The sequence below is a fragment of the Arachis ipaensis genome, chromosome B3 (genome assembly GCF_059453495.1).
Source record: "Arachis ipaensis isolate K30076 ecotype BB chromosome B3, ASM5945349v1, whole genome shotgun sequence".
In the NCBI taxonomy this organism is placed as follows: Eukaryota; Viridiplantae; Streptophyta; class Magnoliopsida; order Fabales; family Fabaceae; genus Arachis; species Arachis ipaensis.
The window spans coordinates 50,291,913-50,297,912 of record NC_142438.1 but is presented as its reverse complement, the minus strand read 5'-3'; positions in this window follow the sequence as shown (position 1 = coordinate 50,297,912).

Sequence of the window (6,000 nt, the reverse complement as noted above, 5' to 3'; positions counted from 1 at the left end):
CTTCCATTCCAGGATTCTCAGGATCATAAGCTTCTTCTTCAAAGGAAGCTTCTTTAGCACTGCCGGATGCAGCTTGTATTCCAGACAGACTTTAAGAAATCATATTGACTTGCTGAGTCAATATTTTGTTCTGAGCCAATATGGCATTCAGAGTATCAATCTCCAGAACTCCTTTCTTCTGAGTTGTCCCATTATTCACAGGATTTCTTTCAGAAGTGTACATGAATTGGTTATTTGCAACCATTTCAATGAGTTCCTGGGCTTCTTCAGGCGTCTTCTTCAGATGAAAAGATCCTCCAGCAGAGTTGTCCAATGACATCTTGGACAGTTCAGACAGACCATCATAGAATATGCATATGATGCTCCATTCTGAAAGCATGCCAGAAGGACACCTTCTGATCAACTGCTTGTATCTTTCCCAAACTTCATAAAGGGATTCGCCTTCCTTCTGTCTGAAGGTCTGGACTTCCACTCTAAGCTTACTCAATTTTTGAGGTGGAAAGAACTTTGCCAAGAAGGCATTGACTAGCTTTTTCCAAGAGTTCAGGCTTTCTTTAGGTTGAGAGTCCAACCATGTCCTAGCTCTGTCTCTTACAGCAAAAGGAAAAAGCATAAGTCTGTAGACCGCATGATTAACCCCATTGGTCTTAACAGTGTCACAGATTTGCAAGAATTCAGCTAAAAACTTATGATGATCTTCCAATGGAAGTCTATGAAACTTGCAATTCTGCTGTATTAGAGAAACTAATTGAGGTTTATGCTCAAAGTTGTTTGCTCTAATTACAGGAATTGAGATGCTCCTTCCACAGAAGTCAGAAGAGGGTGCAATAAAGTTACCAAGCATCTTCCTTGCATTGTTGGCATTGTTGTTATTTTCGGCTGCCATGTTTTTTTCTTTTTCAAAAATTTCTGTTAGGTCCTCTCCATAGAGTTGTGCTTTAGCTTCTCTTAGCTTCCTCTTCAAGGTCCTTTCAGGTTCAGGATCAGCTTCAACAAGAATGCCCTTGTCTTTGTTCCTGCTCATAAGAAAGAGAAGAGAACAAGAAAGTATGGAATCCTCTATGTCACAGTATAGAGATTCCTTGAGGAGTCAGAGGAAAACAGGAATAGAGGGATGAGGTAGGTAGATAAAAATTCGAACATATGAAGAGAGAGAGAGTCCGAATTGCTAATTGAGGAGGAGTGTTAGTTCTTAAATAGAAATAGATGAGAGAGGTAATTTTCAAAAAATTTTAAAAGAAACAAAATAAAATTAAAATTTAAAACAATTAGTTAATTAAAAAGAATTTTGAAAAATGGTTAATGGTTTTTCGAAAATTAAAAGTGAGAACGTTGTTAGGTGATTTTGAAAAATATTTTAAAATCAGTAATAAAAAAGATATGATTGAAAATTATTTTGAAAAAGATGTGGTTGAGAAGATATAATTGAGAAGATATGGTTGAAAAACAATTTTAAAAAAAAATTAAATTAATGATATGATTGAGAAGATATGATTGGAAATTAATGACTTGGCTAACAAGAAATTTAAAAGATATGATTCTAAAATTCAAATATTGAACCTTTTTTAATAGGCAAGTAACAACTTGATTTTTAATAGGCAAGTAACAACTTGAAATTTTTGAATCAAATCATTAATTGTAGCAAGGATTTTCGAAAATATTGAAAAATAATTTAAAAAGATTTGATTTTGAAAAAGATATGATTGATAAGAGAGGATATGAAAAAGATAAGATTTTGAAAAATTAGTTTTAAAACTTTCAAAATTGAAAAAGATTTGAATTGAAAACAAAATTACCTCCTTGATGCTATCCTGGCGTTAAACGCCCAAAATGGTATCCATTCTGGTGTTTAACGCCCAAAATACTATCCTTTTGGGCGTTTAACGCCCAGCCAGGTACCCTAGCTGGCGTTTAAACGCCAGTTTTCCTTCCTCACTGGGCGTTTTGAACGCCCAGCTTTTTCTCTATAATTACTCTGCTGTATGTTCTGAATCTTCAATTCTCTGTATTATTGACTTGAAAAGACATAATTTTAATTTTTTTTTGAATTTTTAATGATGAGAGAGAGCAACAACAAAATGAAACTAATCATGAATAACTAAGATAAAATAAACAATGCACGCAAGACACCAAACTTAGAAATTTTCATTCTATAGACACTAATAATTCAAAAATGCATATGAAAAACAAGAAAAGACACCAAACAAGAGAATTCAAAGATCAGACCAGAGAAAATCATCAAGAATAACTTGAAGATCAATGAAGAACATAATGCATGAAATTTTTTTTAAATTTTTAAGATAATTTATGCAATTGACACCAAACTTAAAATTTGACACTAGACTCAAACAAAAAACATAAAATTTTTTGTTTTTATAGTTTTATAATTTTTTTTTGGATTTTTCAAAAATTATTTGAAAAAGAAGAAAAGTAAGAATTTTTTAATATGAATCCCAGGAATCATGCAATGTTAGTCTAAAGCTTCAGTCTAAAAAGATTAGACATGGCTAGCCAAGCTTCAGTAGGACATTACATACAACCGCCAAATTGAATGGAATCAACTAGCTCCTGTGATGATAAAAGCATTATCTGAAACTCTAGAACTCATTCTTAAAAATTCTGAAGTCATAGAATAATTTATTTATTTTATTTTATTTTTATTTTTTTTTGAAAATTTTTTTTCGAAAATAAATAAAAGTTAAAAAGTTTAAACATAAAATAAAAGTACCTAATCTGAGCAACAAGATGAACCGTCAGTTGTCCAAACTCGAACAATCCCCGACAACGGCGCCAAAAACTTGGTGCACGAAATTGTGATTCGCACTCTTCACAACTCCGATGCAACTAACTAGCAAGTGCACTGGGTCGTCCAAGTAATACCTTACGTGAGTAAGGGTCGATCCCACGGAGATTGTCGGCTTGAAGCAAGCTATGGTCATCCTTGTAAATCTCAGTCAGGAGGATTCAAATGGTTATGAAGTATTGATAATTAAAATATAAATAAAACAGAAAATAAGATAGAAATACTTATGTAATTCATTGGTGGGATTTCAGATAAGTGTACGGAGGTGCTTTGTTACTTTTGAACCTCTGCTTTCCTACTGCCTTCTTCCAATCATGCGTTACCTCCTTCCATGGCAAGCTGTATGATCCTCTCGGATAAAAAAAATTTCATATGCGCTGTCACCGCACGGCTAATCATCTATCGGTTCCCGCTAGCGTCGAAATAGGACTATTGTCCCTTTGCACACTGTCATTTGCGCCCCACATTCGCAGGTTTGAAGCTCGTCACAGTCATCCCTTCCCAGATCCTACTCGGAATACCACAGACAAGGTTTAGACTTTTCAAATCTCAGGAATGGCTGTCAATAATTCTAGCCTTTACCATGAAGGTTCTGATCTTAGATTAGAAACCCAAGAGATACGCACTCAAGCTATTGCAGATAGAACGGAAGTGTTTATCAAGCACGCGTTCATAAGTGAGAATGATGATGATTGTCACGAGTCATCACATTCATCAGGTTGAAGTGCGAGTGAATATCTTAGAGAAGAAGTAGGCGTGAATTGAATAGAAAAATAATAGTACTTGTATTAATTCATGAAGAATAGCAGAGCTCCACACCTTAATCTATGGGGTGTAGAAACTCCACCGTAGAAAATACATAAGTGAAAGAAGGTCTAGGCATGGCCGAATGGCCAGCCTCCCAAAGAGGGTTCAATCATCAAAACATGATTAAAAGATTGATCCAAGATCAAAGATGATCAAAAGATTATCTAAGATGAAAATACAATAGTAAAAGGTCCTATTTATAATGAACTAGTAGCCTAGGGTTTACAGAAATAAGTAAATGATGCAGAAATTCACTTCCGGAGCCCACTTGGTGTGTGCTTGGGCTGAGTATTGAAGCTTTCACGTGCATAGACTTTTCTTGGAATTAAACGCCAGCTTTAGTGCCAGTTTGGGCATTTTACGCCAGAAATTTTAGGCTAACTTTGAACACAGGTTTGCGCCATCAAATCTCAGACAAAGTATGGACTATTATATATTGCTGGAAAGCCCAGAATGTCTACTTTCCAACACAATTGAGAGCGCACCAATGGGGCTTCTGTAGCTCCAGAAAATTTACTTCAAAGGTAGGGAGGTCAGAATCCAACAGCATCTGTAGTCCTTTTTCAGCCTCTGAATCAGATTTTTGCTCAGGTTCCTCAATTTCAGCCAGAAAATACCTGAAATCACAGAAAAATATACAAACTCATAGTAAAGTCCAGAAATGTGATTTTTATTCAAAAACTAATAATTATATACTAAAAACTAACTAAATCATACTAAAAACTACCTAAAAACAATGCTAAAAATCGTATAAATTATCCGCTCATCACCTACCAATGATGCCAAAGTCATGCTGAGCTTTTTGCAGAGATACATTTTCTGCCGGTTTGGTGTCCCAAGGACACTGATCAGTGATGGAGAAAGCCACTTCTTCAACAAATAGTTGGACTCACTCCTGCATAGATATGGAGTCCGTCATAAAGTGGCAACTCCCCTATCACCCTCAGACAAGTGGACAGGTGATGACAAGTCATCTTAGCCTAGTTTCACTAGTCTTTTTCTTTTGTTTTCAAATGAATTATGCACTTTCTTGAGCCATAAGCAAGCCAATTGGGTAGATTTTCATGCTTCCTTTGATTTAATCAACCATAGATGAATTAATGCAATTTCATGAGGTTTTATGCTATAATTGTCACATATTATGAAAGAATGAATATCTCATGATTTTGAGCATAGCTTTGATGTGTTTGGTTGATTAATGATAGGTGAAGAAAGATTGGAGAAAGGTTGAAGCAAGAAGGAATGGCTAGGAGGAAGAGAGGACAAAAAGTTTGAGCAAAAGTTTGCCTCAAACTTTAGCTCAAACTTTTGAAATAAGTGAAAACGAACCAGGGAGCAAAAAGCTTGACCAAAAGTTTGCCTCAAACTTTTTGGCAAACTTTTGGGAGAAAAGCTTGAGCCAACGTTTGCCTCAAACTTTTTGGCAAACGTTGGCGCCATGAACAACACACCCTGGAGAGCAAAAGTTTGCGCCAACGTTTGCCTCAAACTTTTTGGCAAACGTTGGCGCCATGAGTGTGCAAGGGGGAGCCAACGTTTGAGCAAAAGTTTGACCCCAAACTTTGGCTCAAACGTTGGTAGCAGCAAGGATGGGGTGGCTGATATGAAAAGTTTGAGTAAAAGTTTGCCTCAAACTTTTACTCAAACTTTTACTCAAGCTTACATGATTCCAAACCCGGTTCACTTCGATTCTTCTCCAAACTCCAAGAGCAATCAACCAAGGCCTCTATCAACCCAATTCCATCAAGAGCAAAGGCCCAATTGAAAGCTTGAAGACCATTTGAAGAAAGTGTATAAATAGCATAGGATTTAAGTTTTTCGGGAGCTTTTCCTTTTAGTTTCCATAGAGAGTTTTCGGAGAACTTTTGGTGTTGAGTGAATTTTAATTTCTAAGTCTCGGGGAAGGAGAATTGAATACCCTTCCTCTTAGTTTTCTTGCTTTCAATTTCAATTACAATTGTCTTGGATCTTGGGTTGGAGAATTGAAGGAATTCTGTTTCAATCTCATCCTGAGACCTCTTTGTTTCTTTACTGCACAATTGAATTTAAATTTCTGTTAATTGCTTCTTCATCTACTTTCTCTGCAATTTACATTTCCTTTGCAATTGTTCTTGTTGGATCTAGGAAGGCATTGAGATCTAGACTTGGTTATCTAGTCTCTTGGGTCCTGAGATCTGAATTATCATTTTACATTCTCTGTTTACTGCTTTCAAGCTCATTTACATTTCTGTTTCAAGATCCGATTCACTCCAATTCATCTTCCACTCTTATGTTTGTTGAATTTTACTTTGCCTTGTTTAATTTCTGCAAATCCAATTCCCAATTCCCTTTACAATTCAAGCTATTTACATTTCTTGCACTTTAAGATTCTGCAATTTACATTTCTTGCG